Here is an 18,052-nt window from a genome sequence, read left to right as displayed (position 1 = left end):
CCACCACAGCCAAGTTTGAGGCTAAAATAGTTTCCCAAGTCAAAGACAATCACAAGGCCTTTTTTAGTTATTTATTTTATTTATTTATTAATGAATTCATTTTATTTCACATTCGTTTGCCAGGAAAGTCTGACTTGGAATGAAGCCAATTTTCTCTAGACGCCTGGGGAGAAAAGTTCCAGACAAGTCTTTGTAATGTGGGAGGAAACCCACACGGACACAGGGAAGACATGTAGTCTACACACAGTAGGCACCCCAGCCGTGAATCAAACCAGAGAACCTTTTGCTGTGAGGTGACAACCCAGCCACTGCACCATTGCACCATCTGAGTTTATCCTAAACTAGAATCCAGTTATATTCATAATCTCAACACCACAATGCAGCAATCTACTGAGCTAATTGTGAACAATGTTATCCACACTGAGGCTGAAGATATAGTGAACCTGCTGGCCGATACATTTAGCTGTAACTTTACCCTTCCCTCCTTTCCACTGTCCTACAACATATACCCGAAACCAGCTTTCCTCTGGCTATCACACAAGACCATGTCCTAAAAGTGGTATCAAAAGCTAAAAACACTGCATGGATGGGTACTGGCAATACCCCTGGAAGCATCTTACATAGCATGAAGCATGAGCCAAACCCCTAACAACACTGTTGAAATCTCAGCTGCTATTATAGGTTTTGTACCAAGTGACTGGAGGACAGCTACAATCATTCCTCTGCACAGACCCAGGCAATTACAGACCCATAAGTCTGACTAGCCTAATATGCAAAGCCATGCAAAAGCATATCATGGAACTTATCAGTCAGAACATAGGGAATCTCCAAACACTGAGCCTGTCTCAGTTTGGATTCATCAAGGGCATGTCATGCTTACTGAACAAGGTGGACTTTTTTTGAAAAGGTCAACAAAGCAATGGATGAAGTCAAAATGGTACACGCCACATAACTTAACCAGGACAAAGCTTTTGACATAATTCCCAACTCAGGCATAGTAGAAAGGTTAAACAAACTAGGAATAAAGTCCTATGTCACCCACTAGATTGCCAACTGTCTCACAGAATGGACACATGAAATCAAAATAGTAGAAATTACCTACACAAAGAGACCAGTCACCAGTGGAGCCCCCCCCCCCCCCCCCCCAGGGTTCTGTGATGAAACCTTTCCTGTTTGATATCTACTTTTCTGAAGTAAAAGCAAATATCAAAGGGATCTGGCTGATGAAGTTTTCAAATGACTGCAAGCTTGAAGCAGTCACTGAATCCTTAAATGTCTTTGCCATCCTGCAGGAAGGTTTGTCCTAAATAAATAACCAGTGGCAAAATCATGGACTGAAACTGAATGTCATAAAATGCATTATTGTATTCTTTGAGAAGTTATCCATCCTGGGGAACTACTAAATACACCCCGAGAGTTGAGTCACTTGTTCAGGAATGGGAACTCCTGTGGACAGTGACCTCACCTTTGACCAAAGTGTGTCCATTGTTGTAAGAAAGTCCTTCTATATTGCACAGCTTTTAAACAAAGAGATTGTGTGTAGATCTTAGAATGTCATTGTTCCCCGTTACTCAGCCTTCATCAGGCTAGTCATGGAATATAATGTCCTCTTTGGTGTGTATCTGTTCAGACACATGCAGCAACTGGAACACCCACAGAGATACCTTACTAAAAAGATGCACTGCCTAAACAACATGTCTTACATGGACCAACTGAAAACCCTATCACTATACTTGGTATCCTACAGACTGCTAAGAAGTGACCTGTGTCTGGCATTCAAGGAATCCTCCAAGCAAATGCTGATGGTATTACTGCACATCGGTAAGTCAAATGGCATTAGAAATACATGGTCTAGGGATATAAACCTCTTCTGCAACATCAACAGAATGGTTTGGAGGTACAGGTATATCTTGCAGAGAATATCACTATCCATACATCCAAAGTTCATTGTTTTACATTTTCAAGCACAGCTTGGATTTATGGATGGGAAACAGAAAATTTACTCCAGCATTGCCCCCTGTACTACTAATGAATACAGACAGCTCATAAATACCTTATTCCATGCATTTGCTCCTCAAATTATCTATGGTATGATCCCAGTTACCGTTATTAGGGGTAATGTAGAAGTATCAGCCATGGGATGGGTAAGGACAATCTCTAACCAAATGGGATAGCTTAAATTGAACACAAAAAGGGAATCTGGCTTGGCTTAAAATGTGCCTCAAGGGCAGCTAGCCTAGTAATTATCTATGAACCTATGGAGCTATAAAAGCTGTGAATCTCCTCAACGCAGTCAGAGTAACAAAATCTTCTCCTTCTCTTTCTCTGTGGCTATTCTATTCGATCTCATAGATTGTTTTTAATGGAAAACCACATTGGGGGAACCTCTTTTTGTTCAGCCTTACTGCGCTCAGCCTGTCTTCACTTCCTTATTGTACCTGCCAAATCTTATCCACCCCACTTCCTTTACATTCGCCTTAAACCTAGCACTCCCCAGCACTATAGAACCAATCATATGCACTTATCCTAGCATTACACACCAACACACAATTTATTGCTCCACCTCAATACTGACTCCTCACCAGCTAGCTTCTACCCACTGATTCCTCCATTAACCTGTCCACAATTTTTAATGTCCTCTCACTCACACATTGCACACCAACACTGAGCCAATTTATTGGTACATACCAATACTGATTCCTCACCAGCTACCTTCCACCCACAGACACCCCTCATAACCTCTAAAGTTTTCATTTTTCTTCCCACTTCTAATATCCTTCTTCAAACAATAATAGCTGCCTTAACACAGTATATAAGCTGCTCCAAATCAATCTCATTGAATCAAAACTTTTACTCAAAATAAATTCCTCACAACAATTATTGCAATACTCTACTCCCACAGCACAGCAACAACTACTTCCGTAATTACATATATATTACTAAACCAAACCACATTACAATGCTCAAAAACCTAATACTTATAATGCTTATAATAGCACTAATATTATTCTAATTTGTAATGTCTTATCACCCCTACTTGCACCTTGACCACAACTAACTATAACCTCTCATTCTTATATATTATCCTGTCACCCAAACAAGAAATTAGTAAAAAATTTCCCTTAGCTCTATAATTTGACATATCTCTACCTCTACAGATTAATATACCCAAACAAATCACATACGCATAATATATCTCTATAGCTCAACTGACCCAGGTATAAACAACTGCCCTGCAAACACACCTTAACATGCCCACTACTCAACTGCAGGGACATACACCCTTACCTAGGTCTTAACCAAAATTCAACCTGTTTATATATTAACTCCAGAACAGAAAAAAAAATGTCCAACACCTATATTAAAACAGCACAACTAAAACTTATTGATATCAATATAAGAAACGTCCAATAAAATAACAGACCTTCATTCAACACATTTTGACACCTGGCTAAAACCATCAGTAAAAATGAAGAATTACCCCACGCTGTGTTTGTTATACTGTGAAATGACAGAAAGTGCAAAAAGATGGAGGCCTGGCCATGCTTTTCTCCAAAGCACTACAACTATCCCTCTACTCTCAGCTTATCCCTCAATTTAATAATGCTGAACTGCTTATTGCATTTGCGTCATTACCATATGCATCCCCCAGGAAACAACATCTAAAATCCCTCAGGAACTATAATCTTAGGAGACTACAACACATACTGAAACTCAATAATTACATATGTGCTTTGGGACTCCATAAGCCTAGATGGCTTTATCCAACTTATAACCACTCCCACCAGACAATACAAAAGTAGTATTAAGACCACCACTTTAGAATGGATACTAACATCTGACCAACTAAAACTACATCAACTGTAACACTGACCAGCTCCATTAGTAATCATGTCCCAGCCTATGCCAACAGGCACCTCTTATCCACCCCAAAACACCACCACATCAATGTATGGACAACACAATTTGTAAAAATACTGTCACATCTGCCTTATAATCATGTAGTTGGAAACCTCTTTAACATCTTTCACTTGATGAAGCAACATTACAATTTAACCAAACATTTCTTAGCACTATAAAAGAAATGGGTCTTGTAAGAAGAAAATGCTGAAAGTAAATCCTGCCCCCATGGATTAAACATTCAACCAGAGATATGATGAGAAATAAAGATAAAGACTGGTCAACACAGTTAAAACATAGCAAAACCAGCAAACATTCAAACAACTTTGAAATCTCACAAAAAAGTAACAAAAGTTAAGAAAATCTCCATCTTTACAATTGCTTTGTGTAGCTAAGACCACATAGTCATTTCTCTCCTATAGCCACCCCCTTGAAACTATCATATCCAGCTGTAATATTTACTTTATCAAAATCATCACCAACATCAGCAATAATGACAATATCTATCTGACCAACAATCTGCACTGTATTCCTCCCAATACCACTTTCACCTAAAGCCAGTCTCTACACACACAATATGAAAGCTGCTCCAAAATTAAAGCCCACTTCTCTTTCTGCAGATAACCTTCCAGCTGAGTAGCTTAAAATTTCTGCAGAAGCCATAGCTGACCCAGCTTCCAGTCTACTCAACAGGACAATCTAAGAACAGTATGCTCTAGCCATCTTGAAAAAATCCTACATCCTAATACATAAAGGGGGTAATACTGAAGAGCTATCTAAGTATTGCCCTATTGCTATCCTTCCACACATCTTAAACAGAAATGTGCACACACCCAATTTCTGTTTATCTCATAGAAAATGAAACTATCCCCCCTAGATAAAATAGCTTCAGACCCGATCACAGCACTGCAACAGCACTTCTGGGCTCCATGAATATTCTTAACCTCATTAGAAACAATGGTGAAATAGTCTTTTCTCTATTGTTAGATTTCTCAAAACATTTTCCACAGTCTGCACAGCACACAGCTTCAAAAACTAAAACTCAAAAGCCTCTCCAACTCAATCCTACAATGGTTTAGTAGCTATCTTTCAACCAGACAGCAAGCTGCGAAGTAGGAGTCTAACCTCTTCTGTTTTCTCCCGTTTACAGAAGAGGTACTCCAGGGGATGATCTTAGAACCTTCACTTTCAACCTTTTCATAAATGACCTTCAAGCAGCCTCTTATCATGTCATGCTATTACATTATGCAGATGACTTGATGCTCATCTGTATAGCAGAAAATTTTAACTTGCTGTGAACAAAATCAATAATTTCCTGTGTTGAGTCCTGGCTTAATAACTCCCAACTCCTGCAAAAAAAACACAAATTATTCCTCTTCACTCCCAAACCACACAATGATACTAAACCAAACCTAACCATTACTTCTTTAAACAACACTCAAATTCAACGAGTTACTCACACCAAAATAATTTTAATGATGACCTAAAATTTTATTTACACATCCAAGTAGGAAAAAGAGACAACAGAAACTACATAAATAATTTTCTCACTAAATATTGCAGAAAAGCTACAGCCTCTGCCTACCTACTTCCAATATTACTTTAGGCCTCACCATTTCTCACTAGTCTGCACTCCAGCTCGACTTTTAAACTACAGCAATGCAATAAAGCTGCAAAATTTGGATACACCTTTCGCTATAGGTCTTATCATCATATGCCCCTCCAAAAACTCAAATAGCAGGAACTACCTCAACAACTCAGTGGCGATCAAATGCTTATGTCACACAATCTAGTCTATAAACCAAATAAATGTACCAATCTAAAAACTATCCTTATACCATATGTACCAGGAAGAAGTTTGTGAACCACATACAAATCCTTATGAAGCATACACAATGCTAACCAGTACTGTAGCTAGGGGTGGGTGAAGCGACATCTGCCATGAGTGGAAAGCATCCATCCCATCCATCATCCAGATTCCTAATCACTCTTTAGTGCAATACCAGCACTCCATGTGTGGTTTAAACTGTATTAACTATTTGTTACATTGTAGAAGTAAAAGACTGTTTTCTTTGTTTGTTTGGGGTTTTTTTTGTTTGTTTGTTTGTTTGTTTGTTTGTTTGTTTGTTTGTTTTTTTAAGTAAAACCAACGAGCTTTAACATAACATGTGGAAATAAACTCATTGTAGCAACTAAACCTAAGCACTGTAGCGCTCCATGTGAGGTAGGTATGATTGTGCAAGGAGTGAATTGTTTTCTTTTTTTTTATTTATTTATTTTTTTTGCTTTTCAGTGGAAGAGCTGGGGTGTATAAATTGGGTACAGTCTGCAAGAAGCAAGGTGAAATCCTGCAGTTTTGCAGACAAAAGAGTAGGGTGCTAGTTTGTGGGTCCAGCACAGGGTGATGATTGAGCCAGCTATGCCTCTGAAACAAACAATTTGACAGGTGAATCCTACAAAGCAATCAGATGTTAAGAATGTGGAACTCATTCTCTCTAAACTTAAATAAATGTCCTTGTTCAAAACACACATGAAAATTTACCAACGGCCCCGGTAACACATCAGGATGATCATAAATATCCCTCTCCTTTAGTTCTACCATGAAATGCCAACTTCTTGAAAGTTGACATTCCAATGAAAAATAAAAACTCCTTTTTTCTTGTTTTTTGAAAGGAGCAAGCCCCCTGCATTCCCTGATTGGTTACCAAGCGCCCCACACCCCCGAACTTATAAATACTAACTCAGTGGTCTCACCAACAGGTAGAAGGGAGAAATCTCCCTAAATAAGTGAATTATCACCAACACACAATACAAAATCTCACAGGCAATGATTTCCTATGGTAAAAAAACATTCAGCATTATGCCGTTCTTTTTTTTTCTGTGTTACTGATGCTTGAGCAATTTCAGTTTGAACACGTGTAGGGAAGCCCCCTTCATTTACTTCCCTCTCTGACCTCCTCCCCTATCCTGGAGATAGGTAAACTCTGTTAAGATAATCAAAATAGTCTCTTGGGTAAATAAATAGTACATAACATCTTTTGTAAATAATTCTGTCCAATATCAGATGTTCCTAAATTCACTATCTCTGATTCCACTGGTATTAACTATACTTAATTTAAATCTACTAACACATATTTACAGCATTACTAGCTTTCTTTAAGAAGCTGGTTGTTTCACCTTTATTTTTTGGTGTTCCCTGTTGTATTTTTTTTTTTTGGTGCAGTAGGTAAATATGATGAAAATGTACATGTCGCCATGAATGGGAGCCACAGATTTATATACTTGCTTTATGATTATGTCCATTAATTACTTTGTGTTTCTCTTTTTATGACTCTGTTTCATGTATTTTGTAAATCTGGAGCTTTTCTCCCCAGCCTTTACTAAAAAGAGGGTTCCATGCCCAGTCAGTCTTTCACTATAAACAAATGCAAATAAATAAATAAACAAATAAAGAAATTAACTAATAAATAAATAAATGTTTTGTGTAATGAAATTTGTACTGCAACTGTGCATCACTGGTCCAACTGGACCTTTTTCAGGTTAGTCTGATAGTTACAATTAAATAGAGTTAACATATTTTTCATTACATAATCTCCAGGAATTGACATCACATAGTAACAACCAGCATAGAAAAATTGTCTTACACAACAACTGAGTAGGATGAATGAAACTATATAGACTAAAAAAGCACATAGTAATCTGGTTAGGCTTAATGCAAGATAATATTGCTTTCATTTCGGGTTACATGTGAATTGCAAAGGGACTGTATATGCAGTATGTACAAAAGAAGGATGAATTTAGTTGTGGAAGAAAAGGTAGAATAAAGGAAAAGAACAAAGAGTTAGAGAAGCAAGAAGATAACTGATTCTGGAGAGAGGGAATGTGTTGAAAAGTGAAGTTGGATGAGAGGGAGTGAAGAGAAGAAGGATGAAAGAATGATTAAGGAGAGATGTAGGAGAGGAACGAAGCAGTGCAGGGAGGACAGGAGTAGCAGAGTATATACACACACCTGCACAGGCGAGCGCGCGCACACACACACACACACACACACACACACACACACACACACACACACACACACACACACACACACACACATACACACACACACACACACACACACACACACACACACACACACACACACACACACACACACACACACACACACACACACACACACACACACACACACACACACACACACACACACACACACACACACACACACACACACACACACACACACACACACACACACACACACACACACGCACACACACACACACACACACACACACACACACACACACACACACACACACACACACACACACACACACACACACACACACACACATAGTATGCATGTGTATATTAGAGGTCATTCAACAACACAAGCATAGATATGAACCTATATTCTGGACTGTCCTAACTACATGCTTTTTCCTCTCATTCGTTGTCAGAACACCCTTCCATATGAAGCAAACTACTATGTCAATATTGTTCAGGGAATGGGCAACCTGTGGATGACCATCCTAACTGAGGAATGAATGCTCAGCAGGGTGTTAATGTACAGGTAATGCCCAGTGAAAAAGTAGTCTGCAAATTCACAGCTCATATTGTTACCTTAAAGCTCAAACAGTAAAAAAAAAAAAAAATGCCCGACATTTTTACCCACACTAAACAGCATTTTGTTGTTTAGCAAGCATAAAGTTTAAATAAAAACAAAAGAAAGAAAGAAATCATGTGTATGAATGTGTGTGCATATGTGCATCTGCTTGCATGTGAGAGAGAGAGAGAGAGACGGAGAGAGAGAGATAGGAGAGCAGTCCCATTATGAACTTTTTTTAAATGAGATTAATGAAGTTCTGGCCTTTCCAACTAACGTGAACCAAGTGAAATATGCCAATAACCAGCGAAGCTTTGATACACCCTTTTATTTAACAAGAACAGCTTGAACGAAAAACCAAAAACGTGATAATGCACTCCGATAACCCTGTGCAATTCAATTAAAACCAAAAAACAAATATAAAATGCGATTAAGCGCTTTCATCCACTCAATCGTGGACTTCATCAGAATCGCATACTAACATAGTATGAAATATTTTATAGACTTTTTGGCGCCAACTTTTTACACTAAGATTTAAAGTAATATTCATTCTATTTTTTCAATACATCTCTTGACTGTCATTCAGTTCATATTTCAGGTAAAGACCAATGTACAGTATGTTCCAACATACAATACCAGTATTAACATATAAAATAAACATTTTACAGTATAAAACCCCCTTTTTTGGATGCTGTTAAAATGATATACTAGTAATGTTTAAATTGTAAATTGAAACTTACATATACAGTATGTATATTGTAATATGATTAAATCCAATTGTGTATGATTGCCTTTCCACATGCATAGACCAAAGTAATGAGCTAAATATCTAATTACACTCGTACCTTTTTTAAAAAAAGCATGTAAATGCGTATAATAAAAGCGTAAAAACAAATGAAAAAGTTACATATACCAAAGCTATTGAACCAATAAGTGCAAGTTAAAAAATGCATATGTATGAATAAATGCCCTAAATAAATAAAACATATATACTCTATTAAATAGTGTAATTGTAGTTTCTATAGTGTTTCAAGTCTTATCTATGATGTGGATGACTGAGGAATGAATGCTCAGCAGGGTGTTAATGTACAGGTAATGCCCAGTGAAAAAGTAGTCTGCAAATTCACAGCTCATATTGTTACCTTAAAGCTCAGACAGTAAAAAAAAAAAAGCCCAACATTTTTACCCACGCTAAACAGCACTTTGTTGTTTAGCAAGCATAAAGTTTAAATAAAAACAAAAGAAAGAAAGAAATCATGTGTATGAATGTGTGTGCATATGTGCATCTGCTTGCATGTGAGAGAGAGAGATAGGAGAGCAGTCCCATTATGAACTTTTTTTAAATGAGATTAATGAAGTTCTGGCCTTAGTGACTGAATTTAATTTACTAAGTTAAATTGATTTATCCAGGAAGCTATGCAGCAAAATCAGGAACAGTAAAGAGGCTGGGGGAAGTGTTGTTCTGCCTTGCATTTTTTTTGTGGGGGTGATGCTAAAAAAGATTTACTATGTCTTGTATTCATTTTTTTATCCATGTACCCTCAAAGAGGCATATGAGGATGTGTTTACTCAACAACCTTGATGTTAAGTGCAGTGTGTGTGTGTGTGTGTGTGTGTGTGTGTGTGCGTGCGTGTTTGTATGTGTTTCTCTCTGGTGATGTATATGTGTGTCTGTCTATGGTTTTGATTGCATGTGTGTTTTTTTGTAAATGTCTTTGTGTCTGGTATGTTTCTGAATGTGTGCGTGTGTGTGTGTTTGTCTGTCTGTAGACATTTAATATTTACATAATTTATATTTTTGATGTAAAATACTTCATCCAAGCAATAACAGTTACATATTCTATATCAAGATTGAAACCTGAGGGAGAAACGATTTTACATCAAAAGTATGAAAAATACATATTAATTAAAAAATATATATATTTGTATGTGTATATATATATATATATATATATATATATATATATATATATATATATATATATATATATATATATACATATATATTTATCTATGAACAATTTAACAAATGGCACATGCTCTAAACACAATAATGCCTTCCGGGGTATCTGCTATTGTGGAAATAATGCCCTTCCATGGATATTGAGGCTCTCTACAGGGCATGCATTATGTAAGCAATAATGCCCAAAAGGATGGGAGTTAATGTGTAATTAACGTCCGGCCTCTGCACCCTGGAAAGGCATTAATTACACATTAACACATACGCTGGAGGGCATTATTGCAGTTAGAGGATGGACTCTCTTTAAAATTATTGTGTTTTACTTACTTTTTTTAAGTACTATATATTTTTTTTTTTTTATATTTTTGATGTAAAATAGTTCCTCTGCCTAATGTTTCAGACTTTGTGTAGTATACGTTAATGGTGTTGGAGGAAGCATTTTACATCAAAAATTTATAAAAAATGATATAGTACTTAAAAAAGAAATAAGCAATACAACAATTTTACAGATAGCCCATTCTCTCTCTCTCTCTCATACACAGTCACGTCTGCTTTCATACACGCATTCACTCACACAAGTTCGCTCTCACCCTCTCACTCTAACACACAGTCACTTCTGCTTTCATACACGCATTCACTCACACAAGTTCGCTCTCACCCTCTCACTCTAACACACAGTCACGTCTGCTTTCATACACGCATTCACTCACACAAGTTCGCTCTCACCCTCTCACTCTAACACACAGTCACGTCTGCTTTCATACACGCATTCACTCACACAAGTTCGCTCTCACCCTCTCACTCTAACACACAGTCACGTCTGCTTTCATACACGCATTCACTCACACAAGTTCGCTCTCACCCTCTCACTCTAACACACAGTCACTTCTGCTTTCATACATGCATTCATTCACACATGATCGGTCTCAGTCTCCCTTGGTCTATCTCTCTCTCATGCACACAACAGTCACTCCTGCTTTCATACACGCATTCACTCGAACAAGACCGCTCCCTCTCTTGATTTCTGTCACACACAGACACACAGCCTCCCCTGCTTTCATACACACATTCACTCACAAATACAGACAGAAAAATAAACACACACACACACACACACACACACACACACACAAACACACACACACACACACACACACACACACATTCACTTCTTTCTGTTTTTTTTTTTTTTGTTTAATACACTTGCTAAACAGCAAAAGTGCTGCTTAGCGAGTGTAAATGTGATGTTGGCTGTTAGATTTTAGCAGTCCGAGCTCCACAGCAGCTTGATATGCTGTCGTGAGGCAGCGGACTTGTTTCTCAGTGGGCATTACTTGTACATTCATACCTGCTGGAGAACACTCTTTCTCTAGTCAGGATGCTGATATACAGTTTGCCCATTCCCTAATTCCACAATAACACACACCCTGTCAGGCATTATTGCTTGCATTGCATCTTGCAGCTTATAGGTGTGGAATGCAAGTGACATCTGGTGGGATGAAATCCGGTATTAAATCATAATTGTTGTAGCCCTACCCTTCATGTGTAAAGAGGATTTAGTTACTAAAAAAAATTCAAACGTAGTTTAATTTTAATGTTTCTGATGCTGTGATATAAATTTTAACTAGTGTAATTAGTATAGTGACAATATTTTTGGTTTCTTGACTTGAGAAAGAAATAGCAGGTCATCCTATCAACTATGAATCAAATACCTCATGATTCAGAGTCAATGTTACACATATTCCTACTAAAAATGGCCTTGTATCATGCAAGTGTATTTGTGTGTGTGTGTGTGTGTGTGTGTGTGTGTGTGTGTGTGTGTGTGTGTGTGTGTGTGTGTGTGTGTGTGTGCGACACTGGGAGAGAGTGCACGCCCATGTGTGTTTGGCTTTATAACTTGCAGTCTCACTATTTTACTATTTTTTTTTTCAAAAAAAAAAAAAGAAGGTGCCATTGTTTAACACATAAGGTGTTATTATATACCAGTTCATAAGATGGTGCTGTAGGCTTTTATCCCCTATTCCATGTTTGACTATACTTTTAAAATATATAAAAGCATAAGTAATCTGTATGCAAAGTTTTGCTTCCTCATTATAAGCTATAAATGAGAATATCAACACTGTACTTTTATTTTGAAATCTATTGTAACAGTTCATGAAATACTGCTATGCAAGATCAGTGTAAGAGTTCACACCCTGACAATGAAACAATCTAAGTAAACATTAGGCAACATAAAATGAAAACATCCCTTTCAGCACAGAGCATAAAGGTCATACATTATTGCTTCTGAAATGAAATATTCACTGAAACAAGTCTGTTTGAACAAAACACCAGTGTTAAGATTCCACACTGTGCTTTCCCTACACTGTTTATCAATACACACACTTCTTTCAATGCGCATTCCAAGTATTTCTGTATGAATCTGCCTAGAGAACAATTTTCATCTTACAGTGACCATTTTGGTGTTTTATATATAAGGGATAAGATTTTGAAAGAATTGTACAGTTTCTTGACTTTAGCTGGGGAGGGGGCATTATGGAGTAATGGGATTAGAGCAATAGTTTTCCATAAATGTCCTGATAAGTAGATACATCTGCAAAAAAAGGAAGAGATATCTAAAAAGTGTGAATGCTTTTATTGGTCCTACTCTCTTCTGTTGGGTTGGGAGGGTGGCCTAATGGTTAAGGTGTTTGCCTTACAAACACAAGGTGCACGGTTTGAGTCTCACAAGGGATAATTGGCTAAGCTTAAAAAATGGCTCGCAAGGGCAGTTAGCTTAGTGCTAATCTATGAACCTAATCTGTTCTGCTAAGGGAGGAAAGGATAACTAGGAAAAGTATCAAAGGGAGGAGAGAGAGAAATGGAATAACAGAAAAGAGAGCAGAGAGTTTGACAACTAAAAAAGAACAGCAATACAAAAGTGAATCTGCATGTAAATAAGCAGTGAAATGTGAATAGTTAGTTTTGTATGACTTCTACAATAGCTTTTCCTGGATGTGACATATGTATAACATACTGGATTTGTATCTGTGCATTGCACTGAGATAATATAAAACCTTAGCAGGCATGAGAGACGAGTCATAGACAGACAAGAGAATAGCAGGAATTATTTTGTGGTTGTTTTTTCTAGTAAAGGTACTATCCAAAACTTTAATGCTGTCAAGTAAAGTCGATTTAACTAATCAGTGCTGGCAAAGAAACAGCTCACAGGCGTAAAATAAGGCATTACATTATGTAGTTAATGTACACTGTAAATTCAAATTATTTTATTGGTTACATTTAAAACTGCACACAAGTGTATTCACCATATTTAATTGGTTCTCCTTCTTTTTCTACACCCTGCCCTTCAAATCATTCATCTAAAATCATGCAATATTAACAAAATCTGCCTAAGATGATCAAAATATAATTTATCTGAGGAAACCTCAGAAGCTTCAGCCTGGTACATTTCTGGAAAAAAATAATATTAGCATTTCCAGACCTGGCTCATTTCTTTGAATTGTTATACTTAAGATAAAATGTGTAAGACAAATGAAGTGTGTCTCCCAAAAGAGTAATGAGCGGAGAAGCCTACGTAGGACAGCCAGATTCTTTTATTGCCATAGGTGCTACAGTCCAGGAACTGTATACCTGCCAGAGACTTATCACTCTGCTTCAGAATGTGTTAAACTAGAAAAGGAAGCTTTCAGATATTTGTTATAACCTCAGACTCTTCAAACAAAAGGGTGAGGTCGGCATTTCTTAACAAGGATCTTTGGAAATGTTTGCCATAACATATACACAGGTTCCACAAATTCTGTCAATGCTTATTGGACAAAGAGTTGTAATGCTTGCATCTGGCCAAGGGAGCTAATGCAGGGAAGAAATTATTTCCGGCTTGTCAGGCTTTACCAAATTTCATATAGGGCTCTTAAAATTTCTCACACTAATACTTGCTGTTAACCAAGGTTTTCATCCACAGTTAACTTTATATTTTGATACAAGAAAGATAAAAAAAATTGTGGGTATGTGCCCCACCAGGCCTTTGACACTCCTAAATATATTTACTATTCAAAGTGACAAAACACAGTAATTTCTGTGACAAAATTGTTAACAGACTTTTTCTGGTTTGTTGTTTTGTTAACAGACTTGTCAATGGAAGTGTATTCCTTTATTTCGGTGCCTAGTATGATGTCAGCATACTTGTTACTCATTTCCGACCCTCTATCTAGTAAAACTACTTCCAAGCCCTGTTCATCATTTACACCAGTACACCATTACCCTGATTTTAAAACTATAGTTGGAGAAACCTCAAATCATTTTACCCCAACAAGTCAGACATCAAAGCCTCTTACAGGCATGAGTTTAGATGCCCATAAAGGTTTTCTGTGAGTCTTTATGGGCCAAAAGAGGCTGGTGCTCATGGTTAGAAAAGACACAAATAATGCAAGATTTTATTAAAATCATGAGAAGATTCAGTGAAATCAGTAAAGAGCCATCATTTAAGGTATAGCTAAATGATCTACAGATTCATTTTTAAAGTCTGCTAGATTAAATGTGAAGACTGCTTCGGAAGGAATTAAAATCTGTAATTCTGTCATGACTTAAGACCTACAGCCCTCTGGCTCAGGAATTAGGTAGCAGACAGGCCTGACAGTAACTATATTTGTTATTAGGTACATAACCACAAGACAGCTACAGTAAGGGTGCCAATAGATATCATGGCTCTTCAAAAGGTATTATTATCACCTCACTAATCTCATAGTGTCTTACTGTTAGGATTTTAGGCCATTTCCATAAATCAAGTGTCCCTCCATTGATAACTATTTGAAATGTCAGGACCTAGTAGAACGAGTCCCAAGATATGGAGACTAAATGGCTGAAAGAACAAACTTACATATAATAAATTTAAGATCCCATTTCTCTGAATAGTCCCTTTTTTCTGAGGTATGGTGATCTTGAAGTTGGTATATATAAGTCTGGAGTGCAGAGGGGCCTGCTTCCCCCTGCAAAAAGAAGTTTAAGGAGAAGAGTGATTTTCAATATTTGCTGTTCTCCTATATTTTTGGTCTTTTTTTTCAACTTTTCTGCACTTGGCATTTTGAGTTGTTGTGTCTTTCGGCTTTTCCCGGTTAGGGGTCGCCACAACGAAACTCCGGTCTGCTAATGATTGGCAGTAGATTTTTACGTGACGAGTTGCCGGCTCTGATGCACAACCTTCAACGAAAGTTCGCCCATTCACACATGTCTCCACACAGAAGACGCTCTAGCTGAGAATCGAACAGAATTAAGTCTTACTGTGAGGTGACAACACTACCGCAGCACCACCACCGCAGTTTGAGTGCTGACATTTAAATAGGCACCCCTCTCCATTAACAGAAGAACAGCTCAAGTTAATAAATATACCCAAAACAAAAGAAATGTACAGGATATTTTCAGGCCAAAAACCCTTTAACTTCCCAGGAACATGCACTCTTCTGGATTTTCTGTTTATATGTCAATGCCCACAGCTAAGAGCTTTATTATACAGCTTTTATCAAAGTATATGAGGACTCATTCTTCCACCCTCATGGAGGCAGTCATATTTGACTCCAGTTACAAAGGCTGGCAAGGATCCACACAGGCCAATCCTTCTTCTTTACTGTGTTTATAAATGCCGCGGTGGTATGGCAGTAGCATTGTTACCTCACAGCAAGAGGTTCTCCCGTTCGATTCTTGGCATGGCTTGGGAGTGCCTTCTGTGTGGAGTCTGCATGTCCTCCCATGGTTGGGTAGCGTTCGAAAGACATGCGTGTGTAAATGGGCATGCCTTCGTTGAAGGTTGGGTGTCGAGCTGGCACCTCGGCGTTTTGTAAAAATCTACTGCCAATCATTAGCAGACTGGAGTTCCGCTGTAACGACCCCTTACCCGTAAAAAGCCGAAAGACAAACAACATTACTATTTTTGGCTAAAAGGATGCATTGCATTCTTTTAAATCTAATTAATAAAGACCTGTTAGGGTCTGTCAGCTGCAGGCAAACTTTTCCTAATGTCTAAAAAAAACTTGGGTAACATGCATTTCATAAAAGACACATAGAATTCCAGTTTAACAATTCCACCCAGATACAGAAAGAGCATTTGACAAACCTCAGTAGAGCTATCTGTTTGTTTTAGAATATTGTTACGCTAGTTGGTAATATAAAATACTTATATTACAGGGAAACAACAAAGGGGAAAATCAAGAACAAGAGCTCAGAAACAGTAGTATTGTGTGCAGGTACTAGAGGGCTATTTGAAATCTACAGCCTTGTCTGGCTTGCCATTAGAATTCCTTGCCCAGTTCCTGTGATAGTACACTTCTTCTTAACCAAGAATCAGTATTTGCAGGCAGTTTATATATACTTGTGTGAATGTGATATGTTAGTTAACAGCACCTGTATGCACAACATTCTGGACAAGTCTGGAAATGCTTGAATCCTTATCAATATATTCAATCAGCCAGTCTAAATCCGTGTTTTAACATGATAAGTATGACATTACCCTACTCCAATGAATTCAGTCAGCCAGTCTAAATCAGTGTTTTAACACAATAAGTATGACCATACCCTAGTCCAATGAAAATCTCATTAAAACTGGTAAAACAGTACATTTACATACTTAAAAATAAAGCTTCATAAAGTCTGTGCTGAAGTAAATAGCTCAAATACAACTGCAAATATTGTTCAAAACATAAGATTCTTATTAAAGGAAAGCAAACATATATTTCTACCAATGGGACAGGAAATATCTTTAGTCAAAGTGTACCTAAATATATAAACAATATGCACTCTCTATACTGGACTAGTAGCATCTTCTTATGTATTGTTATGGAAATAGTATAACCAAACTTGAAGCCATATATGGTTTCTAAGCTGCCTCAGAAAGTCTGTTCCTTGCTACTTCTCAAAACATGAAAGCAGCCTTGCACTTGCAGTCCTTCAGGTTACTGTTAAAACCACTTTAGTTAAACTACATTATATCATAGATTAGCCTACACTGTTCCTTACCTTGGATGGACAAGCCTGAACTTTAGTGAGTTTGGAGTAAATTATGATAGACAGAGCAAATTTGGTATCCATTTTAGATGTCAGTATTCTGTTTTTGGCAGAATAAGAAAATTGTTCCTACTCCATAATTAATCAGGTATAATGCTTCTTTAGGGAAGTTGCGAATATCTTGCCAAGATTATCAGAATGCCCCTAGTGACACAAAGTCATTGTTGGCATTAATATTAATGTAATTGCATCATAGGAACATACATTTCATATATGTCCTGTACTCATACAGGAATTTTCAACAAACGTGGAATACATCCTTAATAGTTCCAGACTAAACAGATAGCTTCAAATTACAGTGACAATAGCAACCATCAAACAGATTACAAGAAGATGGAAATCTACAAGCCCCAAAATAACAGACCTGTGCTAGAAAATAGAACAGTTTATAAAGCAGCAAACATTTAGTCCACTGACCTTCAGATCTAGCCTTTAATCTATAGAACTAAAGAACCCCAAATATAAACTATACATGAAAAGTAAACCTATTATTCAACAAGCAGTTGTAAATATCCAACTGGTCATTT

This window comes from Protopterus annectens, chromosome 10.part0, assembly GCF_019279795.1.
Source record: "Protopterus annectens isolate FY-2018-M chromosome 10.part0, PAN1.0, whole genome shotgun sequence".
Lineage (NCBI taxonomy): Eukaryota > Metazoa > Chordata > Ceratodontiformes > Protopteridae > Protopterus > Protopterus annectens.
The sequence above is the reverse complement of the archived record's forward strand: the minus strand, read 5'-3'. Positions refer to the sequence as shown.